The 18,999-nt window shown below is 40.6% G+C and overlaps 1 protein-coding gene and 1 long non-coding RNA gene across 2 annotated transcripts in view; both read right to left on the bottom strand.

Annotated features, from left to right (window-relative positions):
• Nucleotides 1-1,559, bottom strand: part of LOC116564535 — a 28,703-nt gene extending 27,144 nt beyond the window's left edge. The window contains exons 1-2 of the long non-coding RNA XR_004274950.1: nt 1,547-1,559; nt 1,033-1,040 (exon numbers count right to left, since the gene is read on the bottom strand). This is a non-coding gene — a long non-coding RNA (uncharacterized LOC116564535). The remainder of the gene's footprint in view (nt 1-1,032; nt 1,041-1,546) is intronic.
• RORA (RAR related orphan receptor A) overlaps nt 1-18,999 on the bottom strand; it is a 737,001-nt gene that overhangs the window by 644,224 nt on the left and 73,778 nt on the right. The gene's annotated exons all lie outside the window — the stretch shown is intronic.

The following is an 18,999-nucleotide window of genomic DNA, read 5'->3' as shown; positions in this document are numbered from 1 at the left end:
TCTTCCTACGAAATTAGTATAATGCACACATTTATCCCCATGTGTAAAACACCTTCTTTCCCGACAGCATGTGTCCGTGGCCTCACTGGGCATTCAGTTAAAAGTGGCATCAGCCTGCAGCAGCAAATCACAGCACTGTGCCATTGTGCCAGGCCTTTCCTAACACACATGTTCTCCAGAGCCACAAACACACCTCCTCTTGGGCTCAGAACAGAGCTAAACTGCATTTAGCATTTTGAAATTTAAAACATCTGCTTAGATGAGTTCCACTCTTGCTGAACAATCAATTTGCATTACATTAAATTAACACAGTAATGGACAGCTATGAAATTACACATTTTATGCATTACATTTAATGATGAAATAATAGGTAATAACAGGTTACCAATTCTGATATAGCTATCACACAATTGGTAAATTCACTCAACAATAACGAATAACTTCAAACATCCCATTTCCCGGGTAACAGTCTTGATAGAGGAACATATAAATTAGAAAGTTATTGTCCATCAGGAAAACATAATTACCCTGGAAAGAGACATACAGGGGGCCATTAATCTAAAGCATATGGTTTCCAGAGACTTTCCACGCTTTCTTTATATTGAGTCATTTGGGAAGAATAAAAACAGTATCACCTCTATTTTGACATGCTGTTTCCATATCATTCATTTTTATGGCAAAAAAACACTAACTCACATGCTTGGAATAGGATCAGAACAAAGGTGGTAGTTCTTGGTAATCCAAGAAAGTGAGAAACATATGTATTTGGTTCTTAAGATTCATTTGGGTTTTTAAATTAAACAACATGATTTATTTTTACTTGTTTTTTTTTCTCTCTAATTATCTATGAGCATGAGACACTTTTCAAAAAAGAAGTACTTTAAAAAAGTGACTCACGTAGATGTGGGATGGGAGCTAGATGGTTTCGTGTATGCTGAATGATGTATGAACAAAAATATTCAGAGAGCAGACTTCATACAATATAAAAACCTAAGTGCTTCAGGTTGGCCGTCATTACACCCCGGGGGTTACAAAGACCACTCTGAAAATGCGCAAGTTGCAGTGCTGGCCTGTTTTAAGCACCGATCTTTGGCTGCCCTTTGACAAAATTGTGTGAGCCTTTATATAGCAAGAAATCCAAGTCCCTCCAGGCCCCTAGATCAAACTGCTACCCCCAGCGAAAAGCTTGTGAGCCACATGTAGAGAAGCTCCTAGAGATACAGGGAGGGCCTTTTCCTGCACAGTGTAGGCTGCATTCCGTGGAACATCGGTGCCCCTGGGAACACCAAGAGGTGCTCTGAGGGGGAAAAAAGCCATTCTACGCAAAAACAAATGTTCTGCAAATGCTGGCCTAAACAGAGATAAATGCTCAAACAGGGACACTGCATGGAATAAAATTTAAAAAATTAAACCTCTTCCTTTTAAACTGAAAAATTCTCCATCTTTAATACGCTAATATCCACTGAGAAGCAACATGGGGGTGACAGAGCAGGCAGTGCTCCCCAAACTAAACTGACCACAGAACTACTTTCCACAGAACAACTACAGCTACTTTATCCATCTTCAGAGTTCCCAGGAGCACCGTCTGGTAAACACTGGTCTAAATAGATTAGAAGAATCAGGACATTTGGCCCAGAAAGACCCCAAGTCTTGCTTACTTGCTTAGAAAACAAAAATAAACCAACAAAGTAATGAAGGAATAAAATTTACAAGCAGACTGAGACATAACAAAAGAGGATGAGTCTTAATACATCAACTTTTGGATTTGCAGGTGACAAAATGTGACCAAGTTAAACCGGAGGCCACCTAAACTGGCAGCCCAACAGTACTTCTATGGGTTTAAGGGACTTTGTTCTCACTTTGGGGAGCAGAGCACTTCAGAGAAGCTGATGAGCTCAATTCTGCAGGAAGAGCTTCCGGAGAACTGTTGGCTTACCAACCTCTTAATGAAATAGAGTCAACCACTCCTGCCTCCGTGGCTGGCACCAGGGCCAGAGAGACAGTGAGTTTAAGATCTGGTAAGAGAAAAGAACCCAAAATTAAATCGCAAGAAGAAAAATAAAAAGACGCCCACCCCTAAAAGCCTGTAGCTTTGATTTCTCAAAATTCTAGCCCCTTGTCCTAGGTTTCCTTTAAAAATACGGTTAAATAAATGGGATTGAAAGGAATGGTTACCTGATTGGAAGTTCCTCTCACACCAGAAAAGTTCTGTGATGCTGGAGGACACCATTTGGCACTTCTCAGACTTCATTTGCACATTCTCAGTTGTACTGCTATAAATGTAACCACTGGTGTGCATATACATTCACAGTACACTGAATGTACAATGTTGAACTTATTTTTTGAGAGAGAAAATTTTCTCTTCAACATGTCAATGGTCTCATTTTACCAGTGTCTGCTCACTTCCAAAAATGCAAAGACAGAGGAAGAAAAGTTCGTTCTGTCTTCACTTGCCTTATGTACAGGCAGAAAGCCCATCACGCTACCTAAAATTTTCAGCAATACTATGATTCCATTAAGAGCTCTGGATACAGGTGCTTTTAAAGTAGGTTAAGGAATTATGTTGCCTGATAGGGATACTTAACATACCAGCACCTGTTGGTGTGCTTGATCAATTACCCCAGGCAAAATTCTACTCGTCCTTAAAGACCTAGTTTAAACGCCATCTCCTTCAACAGAAACTCTATGATGTTCCCACCCAGATATGACCTATGACCTCTTTCTCACTTTTTTTTTTTTTTTTTTTTTGAGACAAAGTCTCATTGTGTCTCCAGGCTGGAGTGCAGTGGCACGATCTCGGCTCACTGCAACCTCCACCTCCTGGGTTCAAGCGATTCTCCCACCTCACGCCTCCCGAGGAGCTGGGACTAGGGGCATGCACCACCACACCTGGCTAATTTTTGTATTTTTAGTAGAGACGGGGTTTCACCACGTCAGCCAGGATGGTCTCAATCTCTTGACCTAGTGATCCACCACCTGCCTTAGCCTCCCAAAGCGCTGGGATTACAGGCATGAGCCACCATGCCTGACCTCTTCCTCACTTTTTATTTATTTATTTATTTTTGAGACGGAGTCTTGCTCTATTGCCAGGCTGGAGTGCAGTGGCGCAATCTCAGCTCACTGCAACCTCCGCCTCCCGGGTTCAAGCGATTCTTCCGCCTCAGCCTCCCGAGTAGCTGGGACCACAGGCACGTGCCACCATGCCCAGCTATTTTTTGTATTTTTAGTAGAGACGGGGTTTCACCATGTTGGCCAGGATGGTCTCGATCTCTTGACCTCGTGATCTGCTCGCCTCGGCCTCCCAAAGTGCTGCGATTACGGTCTTCCTCACTTTTTAATGGTTATCTGCTTGAACTCCCAAACAATGCCTGATACAGAGCAATGGAACCAGGAAAGATATGTTCCAATGGCAGACAGAAGTGATAAGGTATGATCTGATCCCTCTGGGAGGCACTAGTGAGCTAGAGATCTACAAGGGGACCCCAAAACCTCAGCAAGTAATAGCAATGTGAAGCTACGGATGGGAGAGAAAAAAAAAAAACAACCTCACAGCAGAGACACAGAGCTGACCTTACAGCAGTTCTGTAAGGAGTCAGCCCTTTGCCTGGGCTCTAACACTGTTACTCTAGCAGGGGGGTGGGGAGAAGAAGAACCTACTGTATATTCATATTTGGGGTATATTTTTAGTCTTGTGTTGACATGTGAGCTGCCAGCACAAAATACACCAAACACCTTCCTAACTCCCTCAAACCAAATAAATAAATGAAAAGAGAGGCTGTTGAAAACCTTGACAAGCAGCTTGTCAAGAAAAGCTGTTTTTCACACAAGAAACCTCCTTTCAGAACCCTAAATCCTACCAACTTCCATTCTATTTGCAGTACCCTTATCTGTTAGTATCACAACGGAAAAGTGTAAATTGGACCCAAAAAATCCTCTTTATATTTAAAGCCAAAAACTGATCAAGGAGTTCCGTCTACATTTCAAAACACTGTATTCATATTTCAGAGATATATTTATAGACTTTATAAAGAGGTGCAATATTGACTTCTGAGGTTAATGCAACATCCATAGATTTATCTTATGCATTATGTTCTTCAATCTATGTTACTGGGAATAAATTTTTCATCATCAGTTAAGCTTATAATCAATGCAGAATTTGGAATGAAGTATTTATCAGAACAATTTGTGGCTAGAATGATTTTAAGTCACTACACATGTTATGTAATCTTTTTCCCTGTTATAAATCCAACACGATTTCTTAGGACGAGCAGAGAGACACCCAGAGAGCAAAATAAAATCTAGAAAAGTGGCAAAATGATATCCCACTGACCAGCATGAGAAAGAGGGAAAAAGGAAACCAAAATAACGCACTTAAAAATTTTTTTTAGAAATCTATTGGAAAAGAAACCTCAGAACGACTTTAGAAAAGGCGTCAACAGCTTCAGAGATATAAGACTGCTGAGGCTGAATCAAATAGTACTATGGCTTGATTTCATAAGGACGAGATTGACCCTACCCAGAACAGCCAGAAAGAGAAATGGGGAGTGTGGCTTTATCAGGCACATAGGTCCTGCAAGCCTGCCTGGCAGGCCCCTACCTACTGCTTAGAGTTTAAATACCCTCAAATCACCCTGCAAAATACAAACAGGTCAACTGCAGGAGGCACAGCAACAAACCTTCACGTGAGCTTGGATTGGACTAACTCCTCATTAGCAAAGAGCTGCCTCACTCAGGGTAGGTTCAGGTGTGGGAAAGAGAGCCTGATGCCCGAGCAGGTGAGTGCTCCCAGGTGGATCCTGGGCTAAGTGGAAAAGGGGAGGTCCTCTGAACAAAATACAAAGAAGGGAAGAGAAGGACCTAAGATAGCATTTGCCCCTTTCACATTTTGTCAGAAGAGAACTCTCTGAATATAATAGAAAGAGTCTTAATTTCAGACTACATGCAACATAGACCTTTTTTTATTGTTGTTTTGCCCTGAATATAAAGAGTATATATTTAATTGTTGTTGTTACCCTGAATATCTCAAAGATTTTTCTATGAATTCTCAGTATGTTTCAGGTGAATTCTCTAGCTCCCCACCTCCTCTTAGCACTTGCTGGCACATTTCCAAGCTCCTCTGGCATCTCCCAATTCCTCAGGAAGATACCTATTAGCCCCTTCATCTTCCTTTTCCATCTTGGATAAGACAGTTCCATCTTGACAATTATTAACTATAAGCCATCAAATATATTCCTCTAAAAAGACATATTTAGGGAAGCACTGACAAAGACATTAACAGATAAGCTGCTTCATGCTGATTTCCATTAAAATATTTAAATATGTTTTCAGGAAAGAAAACTTTTAAGTTATTTTTCCAAAACAGCTCTAACACTAATTTTGAACCTGACAAAAATAACCCAAAAAGAAAAGTCAGATCACTCTAACTTATAAATAATGATGTAAAAATATGAACTCAAACATTACCAGACAGCATCTACCAGTGCAGTAATAGAATAAGATATCACAACCAAATAGGGCTTATTGTGGATACTAGGATCATTCAAGAACAGAACTTTTACCTCTGTAATTCATAATATCAATACATTGTAGCAGAAAGATCCTATACTCATCTTCACGGTGCTAAAAAAGCATGTGACAAAATCAAAATCCATTCTGATTTGAGAGGCCCTTAATAAAATAGAAATCTATGAATATTTTTGATATGGGAAAGAGAGATATAGATATAAATGTATCTGCTCAAAAGCCCAAATCATACTAAGTGATTCCTAAGACGCATCCCTATTAAGACAAGAATGGTCACTGCAAGTACCCTATAATTTTACACTTTCCAATTAGTACTAGTGCAATGAGGAGAAAGTCATGAATAATAAAAATTAGAAATAGACAAATTTATTATTTTTGCAGATCATACATGTACATACCTAGAACATCAAAGAGGATCAACTGAAAATAAATGGATACATTAAGAGAAAAGGTAGATGTTTATAAAGCCAGTACACAGAAATAGCTTAGATAAACAAAAGCCAATTAAATATACAGAAGAAAGGTACCATTTTTAAGAGCAAAAAAGGGCATACATTAAAAAAAAAAAACAAATTTAGAAAAGTATAGATTTCACAAGAAAAATACTTTCAATCCTACAGAGAGACGTATAAGTTGGCAAATTAATGGAAAGACACATTTTGTATTTGATAGAAAGACTCATTGCAAAGATGTTATTCTCCCCTAAATTTAACGTGAATCCAATAAAAATGCCAAAAAGAGTATTTTGAAAATCAGAACATTAATTCTAAATTGCACATAAAAATTAACCTGTGAGAATTGCCAGGAAAATTCTGAAATGAAAGGTTATTAACTCTACTGGCTATTAAAACATACTATAAAGCTAAGGAATTAGAACAGTTTGTTATTAGCAAACCAATAGTATTCCAAGGCAAAAAAAAAAAAAAAAGAAAAACAGTTCAGAAATAGGCATGATACACATAGAAATATTTGTTACGTAATAAAGTTGACATTTCAAATATAGGAAAATGGTGGGTTGTCTAATAAATATGTTGGTATAATTGGCCAGTTACCAGGGAGAAAATAATGCTGATTCCATTCTAAGGTCTTACATAAAAATAAATCCCAGGTGGCTCAAATCTTTAAATGTCAAAAATAAAGATCTTAGAGGAAACAAAGGAACATTAGAAAAACAATCATCTTAGCATAAAGGAGGCTCTATTAGGCAAGGGAAAAACCCAAATGCTGTAAATCAAAAGAGAAAAGAGAAAAAACTGAGAAATTTACATCAGCATTCGGAACTTCTGGAAGGCAAAGAAAACCAACAACAAAGTAAAAACCAAATGACAAAGAGGTAAAAGTGTCTGCAACTAATATGTTAGATAAAAGGCTAAATTCTCCAAAACAGAATCCCTTCAAATCATTAAGGAAAGAACAAGAACCCTGTGTAAAATGGGTACGGTTATTGTCCTCCACTGGGCTCTTTGGGAAGCAGATTTAGGAGGTGGAGAGTCATGCGCAGGTTTATTGGGGAGTATTCTCAGGACCAGAACCCACAGAGGAAGGAAAGGAACCAGGACTGGTCAGAGAAGTTAGGCAGTGATGAAATTGCGACAAAGACCTCAGCTGGTTCCACAGGCAGCTGGAGCTGGGATGGCCATTCAGAGTTGTTCCAAACTGGTAAAATAGGAGCTGAGCCTTTTAGTTTTTGGATGTAGAGTATTCTGAGGAAAGCGGCCTGACTTTGCCAGGGGACTGTGTTCAGCTGAAGCAAATGAAGAAGGGGGTGGAAGGCTGAGTTCTTTCTGCTGCCCACATGCACCGCAGCTGAAGGACTGAGAACTTGGTTCCTGCAGAGGGATCTGGGCAGCTCAGCACAGCTTCCACTACTGTTAGTAGGAGTCAGTTCATAGAAACAAAAAAGCAAATGATGGCTAGTCAATACACAAAAAGATGCTCACTGCATTCATGACTAACAAAACGTAAATCAGAACAGGTATCATCTCTCTTATCAGATAAGCAAAGATAACAGGGTTGCCAACAGAGTTATTAACACTGACATTCTTAATGCTGTTGAGTGGAAGGTGAAACTCTAAGGTCTCCTGGAGGACAATCTGGCAGATCTTTCTAAAGGGAAAGTACACACACCCTTTGACCTGGCAATATACTTCCAGGAATTGTTCCCATAGACAGATTCACAAGTATATCCAAAATATGCGCTGAAGCTATTCACAGTGGCTACTTTCGGGGAGTATGTCTGGAGGTGAAAGGAGAATAGGAGACATAAGTTTTGCTATATATCCTTTTACAGTATATTGAATTTTTATCCTGTAAATGTGTTATTTTAAAAAATATTAATGGTTAAAAAGGAAATCTGTACATAAAATTGAGATACCTATCTATAAAGATATCTTGATGGTATATGCCTCTAAGTAAAAGAAGCTTCTTTTTCTTCCATACTGCTATAGCTCAAATATCTTCTAGATTCTCTTATCCTTAATATCATAAACATCTCTCTACAGAGAATCTGTATAAAGATTTTTAAAATCTAGATGTATTTATCATATGCATAGCAAATTATACCAATTCAACTCAAACCCTGGCAGTTCTGAACACTTTTGGAAAGGGAACTCAGCTACAGATATACTACCACATGCCTACTAGACTAATAGGCACTTTAATACATGATCTAATGTAATCCAAAAATCCTTCAAGTTACATCTTATCATTCCCAATTTACAGACACAAAATGCACACAGGCTAAGTGACCAGTGCTCTGTCATACAACTGAAAGTGGGGGAGTCCAGGCTACATCTAGATGTGTACTGTCTTCTCCAACACACTCCCACCTCCCAGAGTATTTTCCTTTTGGCTTCCAAAACATTTTGTAAGCAACCACTGGTAACCTCAATTTAAGTGGTATGATTTCCATTATAAAGAAGAAAAGACTGAAAAACAGTCACAGGCAAATGTCTTTCTGTAGCCCAGAAAGCTAAAATTTCACATAGTCCTAGAATGCCAGCGTTCATCTTTCGGTTACCTCCTTCTGAATATACTTTAAGCCACTCATAACCCTTTTGCTAAAAGAGAATTCAAAGTAGGTGGAATCTCTGCCTCAGTCTTCTTCTTTGAATTGCCATCAGAAAAAGGATCAGGAGAAATATGTTCAGCCAAGAGAAGGGGGAAGTATCCCAGCACCATCATTTTCCTTTCAAACACTAAACTCCAGGCTATATCCTGGATACCTATGTTAGGGCGCCTTATACGAATCCCACAGAAAAGAGACCCACAAAGTTGGGAGACAAAAAACCAAGAGGGAGACAAAGTGAAGGATGCGTCTCTTGAATGTCAGGACAATGTATTTAACTAATGAGTTAGGAGACAGCAGGTAGCTTGAGTTTCCCAATATCCAATGCAACTGTTTCCCAAATGAAAACAGCCAATGCCACCAAAAATTAGACTTAAGCCAATGGCAGAAATCCCCTTTACAATATTTTAATTGTAAGAAATCAGAATGATGATGGGTTGGTTTAGAAACATGTTGAGGATTTTCCCCCTAGATAGTGTAGCTGTTATCCAAAGGAAAGATGCTATTGCTTCTGCTCCACTGACACTGTTTATCACTTCGCCCAGACCCTTCAATAGAAATTGCTGTTTCTCACTGCCGACCATCTGTTGTCATCTACATGAAGGATCTACATAAATCCCTACTAGTTGCTGTATCTCAGAAATGCCCCCTCCCAAACAAAATCACAGATGAATTGTTGCTGCTTTAAAACTCCAAGAAAGGGAAATGAATCTAAATATACTTTCCTCCCCCCAACACACATACAGGTACACACACACACACACACACACACACACACAGACACACACGCACAGCAACTTTCATCTATAATTTAGAAATGGATGCAGTTCGCCAACAGTTAAAGACTAATTTCTTATGCTTTTTGTGCATTTACATAATTGATTCGCTAGATAATGCACTCTGCTTCCTTATTTAATAAACATGTTAATGATTTCAGACAATTACTCAAAGCTGCCTACAAGTGTCTGCCTAAGAAAAGCAACAAAAAATAATTAAAATGAAAATACACACCAAAAGGCACATCCTTCATATCACATTACACAAGATATTAAGTCAATATGTCACCCTGTCACCAGTCACTTGCTACCTGCTGTTATACATTTATTCAAATTCTAATGTATTAGCTGAGGCTGATACATTGGTTAGACACCCAAGTGGGCAGACACACAGAGTGAGAGAATAAACCTGGTGCTTTGTCAGGGTAGAGGCAGTAAAATAGCAGCAGCCAAGGAGGGGAGACAATAAAGCATGGGACAGAAACAGAAGGTTGAAGCAGACGCTTTCACAAGAAAACCCTCTTCAGGCTATTCGTGGTGGGGGGCAGTCATGGGGGAACTAAATGGATTCCATTTCCTCTGCCACCCCTGAGTGCTGGAGAGCAACAAGCGGGCCAAACATTACAATAGGTTTGATTTTGGCAGATGCCTCATGCATTCTGGCCATTTTCGGGCTTATTTTATTTCCCAGAACCTTTGCATGCATCAACCACAAGCCATGCCTTGAATCACAGAGCACCTCGGTCATTTCCACCACCCATGGGAACCGGAAAGGTGGAGAGGGGCATTAAAGGAGCTCAGATGCCAGGCAGCCGTGACTTTGGCTCTCTCTAGTGCCAGGCCAGTACCACTGAGCTTGGCTCCCTCAGTTCCTGCTGGAAGCCATGTTGCTTGGGCACCGTGAGGCTCAACCTCCCTCCTCAGCCCTCCAGGAAGAGAGAGGTGGGTAACCTGACAGGTGCAACAGGACACTGAACAAGGGACATGAGAGCTTCCAGCCTTTGGTAGAAGCTAACTGATTCTGACTGGCAAAATCCTGATTCCAAACCTCGCAGAAGACAGGTTGGAAGCAGAAAAAAAAAAAGATGAAATTGTTTGAGGAGAAAGTGAGCTGGCCATCAGCAACTTCTTCTGCTAGAAAAGGAGTGTAGGAAGATGGGTATGTAAACAGGAGGCTTGCTTGACCAGGTGACACTCTTCACATTTCTAAGCCCAAGTGTCCTGGCTGGAGTCAACCTATGACCTCAATCCTAAAGGAAGGGTTAATGGTCAGTAGGAACATGCACGTGTGAGTGTGTGTATGTCTGTATGTGTGTGAAATCTTTAGGTTTTATACCTGCTTCCTTCATTGTATAAGCCCAACCTGCTCACTGTGTATCAAGCAGAGGAAACGGGCAGAAAGTTGTCAGGGCAGGAACAAGGATACTTCATTCAGAATCACCTTATGAAATAGGCATTTTATCAGGAAGGTTATGGAGAGCTACTGGGGAACTTGAAACAAAGGGTGACAGAGGCTGTTTTACTTCCAGAAGGATCATTCTGGCAGTCAGGTGGAAAATGGCATGAAGAGGACAAAGAAGACCAGTGAGGAGGCTGTCACACCAATCCATCAATGCCGAAGGCATGAGCCAAGGCGCTGGCAATGGAATCTGAGTGGCATCAACAGCAATGTGGGGCTAAGAGGTTTTGAGGGTCAGGCCAGGGCAACGATGTGGAAGGAGATGCTGGTCTCAGAGTGGAAGAGAAACAGGAAGTGGGCAGAGGGTGGGTGGGTATCAGGATGGAAGAGGAGGTATGGTCCCAGCGCCACTTCGTGTCAGTTGGATGCCGGGATTCAGGTGCCTACAGTACATCCAAATGAAGTATTCAGAAGATGGAACTAGACTTCTGGCCTATAGTTTCACTCTACCAAATATTAAATGATCCACAAGACTGCAAAGGCAGCAAAAGGGATCTTTTACCTGAGTTACGGCATCACCCTAATTACCATCAGAAAGTCTCTCTCTAGTCTCCGGAAACAACCAAAGCATGAAACAGTAGATCCACTCCTACCAAGTAGCAATAAAAGACATAATCAACAAATTAATTTAAACCACCGCTTCCTTGAAAAAAAAAATAACATAAATAGGGTGGGGAGGAATTCATTCAGGTTAAAAAGTGGAGCAAATAATTCTCTAACCAAATGTTCAATATTATTAAGAAATTCTTATAAATCTCCTCAGCAGTTAACTTAAAATTAGATCAGAATGGGATCATGAAGCCTGACTAGGCTGAGAAGAAAGGAAACCTAAATGACCTTTTATAGAGGCAGACATCTAGCCAGGTGACTCTTTTTGAAAGCTGATGACCAGAGGGCACTCACACACCCTGCCCGAAAAGCATGTGGACTGCAGAGGGGACGGGCAGCTGCATCTACAGACAGACCCACAAAGGGGGCTACCTTTGCAGCTCTGTTGGGGCTTCACATCAGACAATGTGCTCAGTCTCTTCTTGAATGATGCCTTCTACAAATAAACAAAAGCTACATTCCAGAATTCCAAATGCTGAGGTGTGGCTTACATAATCAAATGTGAGCCAGGTGTTGGAGACTTCATCCATTCAGCTGACTCTGTTGCTGTGCTGTCTCCTACAGAAAAGGCAGCCTCCTCGCCAGCTTCCATGAGAAATCCAACAACCCCAGACCTATTGTGATTGTTTGTGTTACTGAAGGTCTTCGGAGCCATGGCAGGGGAGTCCCCATCAGAGTCTCTTTCCTTATCTCTGTGCTTAGCAGCTCCATCTCTGGTCTTTCTCATCCCTCTTCATCTACAGAAAAAATTCATTTTAAAACACGGATACTCAAGGACCTCATTCTATTCTACAACAAACTCATCAGACAAGTTTCTCATCAAAAGAACCACACCACAGCTACTAGAAAAGAAGTTACCTCAGCTGCTAAGAAGACACTATTCTAAGTCATTTCCTTTTTATGTATTCATCGTCTTTCCTATCTCCCTCTAGAGAGGATCTGAAGAAACTTACAGCAAAGGAGTGATGTGCCATAATTCGGCTATGAGGAAGGGAGGGAGAAAATACCCTGACCCCATGATGAGTAGAACTGTTGAGATTCCATATGAACTCCAGCCAGGAGTTCCAGGTAGCCATAAAAGAAGGGATAGCACTTTTATGGAGGAGCTATGTATTTGGTATTATCATAATGATAAAACATCCTGATACCCCAGAGGAGAAAAACTTAAGGACAGCTTTCAAAGCATCAACTTGGAAGATCAATTGGATAAGAGTCCCATTTTGTCTTTCATAGCCATGTGACTTCAAACAGTTTTCCATTGTCTTTATTACTTACTTAAGGAAAGAACAGATATTGGACTGGGAGTCAAGAATTCCTGGTGTGATCATAAGCTTTGCGTCCACTGGCAAACAGCTTCACCTTTACAGTGAAACAGGAGGCAAGAACCAAACACAGCTCTTTTCATCTCCAATGTCATATGGTTTTTAAGATCAATACCATTGGTTTTCAAAGAGCTTCGAAATGCTATACATGGTTAAACTCCTTTCTATGTGGAGAGACAGGACTAACATCCTCTTATAAATTAACTCTTAAGCTTATGGTAGGAAGCTATGTTTTTGGAGATACTGTATGACTCAACAGCCTATGGTTCTGTGTAACAATAAGCCACACATGACAAGGGGTGGTCCCCCACATTTCTTAGAGGTAGAAAAAATACACTATTAGAAAACCATATGTCAATTATTTATTGGCTTCCTTCAGTTGATCTACTTTGGGCTTATAAAGCTCTGCATCAATTGCCATCCTTTAAAATAAGGTGTGCCATTTAAAAATAAGAACTGTAGCGCCATCATTTGCAAACACGTGGACATCACAAATAATACGTACAAGCAGACAATCTCATACATTTGGTCTATATTTAATGGCCTTGTTCAGCCCTCCCTATGCTAACACTATTATGTATAACAACCTTAATTTAAACCCATAGTCAAAAGAAAACATTCCTAATGAAACACAATTTCAAATTAGAGTTAAATCTGTCTCCTAGACCAAAATACACAAAAAAGCTCTTGCTTATATTTTTAAACTTCATGTGACTTATTTAAAGATTCAAGGTTTTCACTGAAATGAGGCATAGATGACTAAACTCATTTCGGCTAAATAGTAACTCAGGCAGAATTCTACCTGTGGATTTGGATTAACACTCCTCATTAAAACATACGGAAAGCAGTTTGACCAGGGGAAGCTATACTTTTCTCTTGTGCTGTTCAAGGCAATGGTCTGAAAAAAAAAATGGGCTGGGAGGCAAATTGCCACTTCTCTACTTACAAGTGGGTACTGGTAATTATTACATTGCATCAGCTGCTCTTTGGTGCTTCCATTTTTAAAATTAAATTAAACTATGTGTATCAGCAGAGCTTTTAAATTAGTAGAAGGCAATGACTCACCTTATTGAGCAAGAGAATACAGGTATTGGAACCTCATGGGTTATCTGACCCAGGATAGTAGGTAAGCTGCATACTACCTGTAACTTCCCACCCATCGTCCAGAGCAGACATCACCAATAGATCATGAATAGCATTCTTTTACTTTGTGTCCAAATGTGGCCTTAGATTTCTTTTCAAGAGAGCACTACAGGCAGTTGATGCCAATTGACAGTACATGAAATGAAAGCTTTTTGTATTCAGTGATGTCATCCGAGCCTGATGTTACGCGAAAGACACCAAACAAACTCCAAGTTGGATAAGATACAAAGCTACGCGACGGAGGCAGGACCACACCCTGAACTCTAAGTTCTGAATACAGTGCTCTTCCGCTAGACATTAAGTGCAATGTCGTACCCTTAATATGTAATCCTTAAATAGGCTGAGTGAATAAATGAAACTTTCCCCTTTGTTCTTTAGTGACTTCTCCTTTTCTTCGGGAAGATATGTCTAATCGTTATCAAGCCATAATATTTGGGTGCCAAATGATGCTTACTAGGCAAATAAGAAATACTGCAACCCATCCATAGGTTTGAAATACCGGAGTGTCCCATTGTAAGTCATCTTATGATATCAATCCAAATATCCTGCAAGTTAAGCTCCACAGGATAAGAACTGCACACCAGTGATTTTGCTACTGTTGATCTGCAACATCTTGAACTATTCCCCTCTCTGGCCACCATTGTCTTTATCTGTAAAATGAAAAGTTTCAAAGATCTGACCTCTAACATAGTTTTTGAATATGAAACTTATCAAACATGTACTTCAAATTCAGCAGCTATTTATTAAAGGTCTAGGGAAGCAGACTTTTGATAAAAGTACTATGATAGATGCAAGGCAAAGCCAATGGGGGGAAAAAATTCTGCCCTCCCTCCATTTCCTGCATTCACTATTAGCACAACATTTGCCTTGCCAGTTGCCAGGCCCATATCACAAAGAGGGCCCACTGTGCTCCAGAGTTGGGGAAAATCGTTGTTCTCCATCAGGCTGTCAGTCAGAGAAGTTTGGGAAAAATTCCAGTGTGATTTCATTCTCCGCAGCTCAACAGCTTCTCTACATGCAAACTACAAACAAAAAACAAACAAATACAAATTCCACCAAACATCCTGGTGGAGAATGATAAACCCAGAAAGGCAGTGGCAGAAAAGCAAATGTTATAAACACATATTTTAAATGGACATTTTGCTGAAGTCAACACCTAAAGCTCACATTTTTTTAAAGCTTCCCCAACTCCTAAACTGGAGAAATAGTTGAGTTCATGCCCAGCTATCAATGAAAAGAAGCTACGAGAAGGAAGTGGAATAGCAAGCAGTCCCAAAGAAGATGAAAAATTCATTGTGAGGAAAAGAATCATTACAGATCTTATAGATATTTCCTTCTAAATCAAATGCGTTTATGAGCACAAGTAATATTTTTAGTTAAATATCATATACTTATATTTAAATGTTATATGATCATATATGTTATATATATCACATGTAAATATTATATTGTTAAATGTAGTTAAGTTAAAATCTAGAAAAAATTATTCACTGTGTTTCATTTATTCATTCAACAAATATGTACTGAATCCTTTTGTGTGCTAAGTACCATTCTAGGTGCCAGGGCATTTAGTGAACAAAAGACCGTTCTGCCCATATAGAGCTTACATTTAGATAAAAATAAAGCCTGGAAAGCAGCTTTTTAGGACATCTCTCTACGCATCCATCCATTCATCCACAGACTCAAAGATATTTATTAGGTAACTATATCATGCCAGACTTTAGGTCAAGCTGGGAGAAAATCAAGAACCTAAGATGCTTGTAGATAAATAAGCAACTCACGATAGAATAATAGAGGTCTGCACAAGGCCTGTGGACAGGCTGCTGCTCCTTTAAATGTAGCTCACTAAAGAGCTGCTTTAATGGAGGTACGGACACAGCACTGGGGACAGAGGGGTGATCAATGTCCCTTATGTTTTAGGGGACGACAAGTCGCAATTGAACTGGCCTTTGAAGGGTGAGTAGGCATGTACCAGGTCAGCTAAGGGGGAACAGGTGTCCTGATAGATAATCCCATCAGAAAAACTGTCATCAGAGTACAGAGAGGGTTGGACACCCACAGGAAGCCCTGGGGCCTGCAGCACCGGGTGGGGATTGGAAGGAGAGGACTCTGGAAAGGCAGGTTAGAGCCTCAAGGAGCTGGGTCTCAATGCCATGTTCAAGAGTTTGCCCATAGCCTGGAGGAATGGCAAGATGAACCCATCTTCAGTAAATATCCAGTTCGATGAAGCCTACACCATGTATACCTATGTGGGGTGGGATTGTTTATCCCTCCATGTTTGGAGCCTCCTCCAACCCCAAAACCAGTGAAGGAAATTTTACTAATAATAATTACCAAGGAAGGAGATGGGGGTGTGACTGGCACAGGCTGGACAGAACCCAACACACTCAGAAAAACAGTATTTTCTACCTCTCAACAGCTGTATCCAGTGAGCAGCTGCTAACCCACTCATAGTGCCAGAAAGACTCAGTGGGTCTAATGACTGTTAATGGTCTTTATTACCTTGTTGAGTACCTCAAACTCCAGTTACTAATTACAGGGCATCGACTTGAATGTTTGGCTATATAATTTTTGTTAATTGATTTGCATGAGGGGATTTGGGCACGACCAGCTGTAAATTTTCTTCCGGCTCTAAAACTCCATGACTCTTCTCTATGGCTACGTGCATCAATAATGACCTTGTGTATTCTGCATTGTGGGTTTCATGCATGAGCTCCTCCTTCAATTGCTAAGAACCCTCAGGAGCAAAGTGTTATGCAAGGGCACACAATGACATGGAGGCCCAGGCTAGAGCAGGACACAGCCATTATCATTCGTGCTAGCTAGCATTTATTGATCTCCTATCATGAAGCAGATTTTGTAAGGCCAAGCCACTTTTAGCCATTTCCACACCTTGCCTGCAGTGGGTACCCACAGCTTACAGACATGAAGCAAGTGGTTCTGCTTGGTTAGTAAATCTCAAACCCTTATATTCCACACTTCCTAGCCAAATCCTTTCTACATTTCTCCTTCACTTTCCAATACCAGGTCTTTACCTTACCCCTTTTCTCATACCCAATTCACGTTTTCACCTCCCAAATCCACAGCTCACTCTGAAGGCATTCCTCCCCACCAACAACATTACTCTTTGGGTCTCCAACTGACATTCTTTTTCTTGGCATATCCTCTTCGTGGGATGAAAAGGGAAACAAAAGCAAAGGCCAAGACAGGAAGGACCCATAGGTAGGCTGGTTCCGTATTTATATATCAGACCTCCCTGAAACCATCAGCCAACTGCTGATAGACCAAGCAGTTCACACTAACCCTCAGACCCACAAGCCTCTAATGCCCTGGCCTTCAAGGTGAAAAATACAATTACTAAGAAACTGTGAGCCACAGCACGCCATTACCAGCTGAGCTTCTGGGCAAGGGATCCTTGGAAATATCTCTGCAGTGGAAACAAGTGATTCTCAGTCACAGAGAGGTCACAGACCTATGTGACCTGTCACCCCAGATGGGTCATGAGCCATTTGTGGCTAAGAATAGCACAAATTTTAAAGTTTGGAAATAATTAAACCTTACTTCATCTATTACAGGGGATTCAAGGTTATCACACAGTAAAGTCCTTCTCCCAGCCCCGCAGTCTGGTATGTTTCCTCAAGCGGAAAGGAAAAGGGTGGCCTTAGAGCTACGGTACCTACTGTGTCTTTGCCTCAGTGTGAGTGTGTGTTCTACATGGAAATGTGATTATGGCAGTTGTGGCAGAAAATACACACCGACCCCCTCGGCTGGCTCAAGAGTGGAGAGTAGGCTGAGAAAGGGGAAAACAGTGGTTCTGCCTCTCGCGTTGTGAAAGGGAGGTGACCCTGGGCAAGGAGTCTTTCTTTGGGCACATCAGTAATGCAGTGATCAGTGACCACTTTCCTGGATCCAGATGTTCAAAGAAAGTCACAGTTAGACAGGACAAAGATGTTCTGGAGTTCTATTTACAGTATGGGGACTGTAATGAATAACAATGTGACTGGCACTTGGCATATTTCGGGACAGCAAAAAGATTTTAACTGTTGTCACCACAAAGAAATGACAAATGTTTAAAGTGACAGACGTGTAATTATCCAGGTTTGATCATTATACAATGTATATACGCCTTAAGATATCACACTGTACCCCGTAAAGATGTGTAATTACTATGTGTTACCTATCAAAAAATCAATGAAAAAAGATGACTATCAGCATGTCACATCAAAAATAATTAAAAATAAAATTATATTAACCTTCAAATAAATACTAAATAAAATTAAGGTGATTTCCTATAGTTGAAAAATAAAGATAGAAGAAATATAACTTCAGGCATATAGATCTTAAATCTCAAAACCAGCCAAATCCAACTCAAGAGAAGGCACCAAAGGGGTTTACATTCTGAGAAGGAAAAACTAGTGTGAGAAAAAGAGAAGGCTAATGAACAAAGCTAGGAGAGCCACTCGGTTTTCCCTTTTTAAATACACCCTGGCTGTTCGGGGAGTTGTGGCCGCAGGCATGGGAAGCTCTTTGGAAGACTCCTTGGGCCATTAGGCAACATAGGCTGATCAAATGGGAAAGATTAAACAAAATAACACACTTGTGTATGATGCCTGGCAAATTCTGTGTCATCTTCAGCTGTGTGGGGGAAAAAAAATCATCGTTTCCTCCAATAACATTAATTATCCAACCACAGAAGAAACCTGACAAAGGCTGAAGATGTGTTTAGAAACAGCGAAGGTGGTGAATCACCGGGCCCCGATCCAAGGATTCAGACACCTCAGAACCAGAGCCTTCTTGCCACATTCCAGGTGGAAGGAGACCCCGCGTTTCAACCCAGCCAAGACAGGAACGTGCACACATGCACTCCGGGCTTTGTGTTCTGGAAAACAAGATCAATTATACAGAGAAGATGCCGTGGGCGTCTCAGAACCCAACAGGCAGGGTGTTAGTCCAGCTGTAACCATTCACTCTCCTTGCGCATGACTTTTCTGGAAGACATTCCCTGAAACTTTGCAGAAGAAAAAAAAAATCTCATGATCCACTCAAAAGCCAAAGGACTGTTCCTACTCTTTCGTGGGTGAGAAGCCAGTTCCTTGTCAC

Source organism: Sapajus apella, unplaced genomic scaffold, assembly GCF_009761245.1.
Source record: "Sapajus apella isolate SASKATOON/1434 unplaced genomic scaffold, GSC_monkey_1.0 scaffold37, whole genome shotgun sequence".
NCBI classification, from domain to species: Eukaryota; Metazoa; Chordata; class Mammalia; order Primates; family Cebidae; genus Sapajus; species Sapajus apella.
The sequence above is the reverse complement of the archived record's forward strand: the minus strand, read 5'-3'. Positions and strand labels throughout refer to the sequence as shown.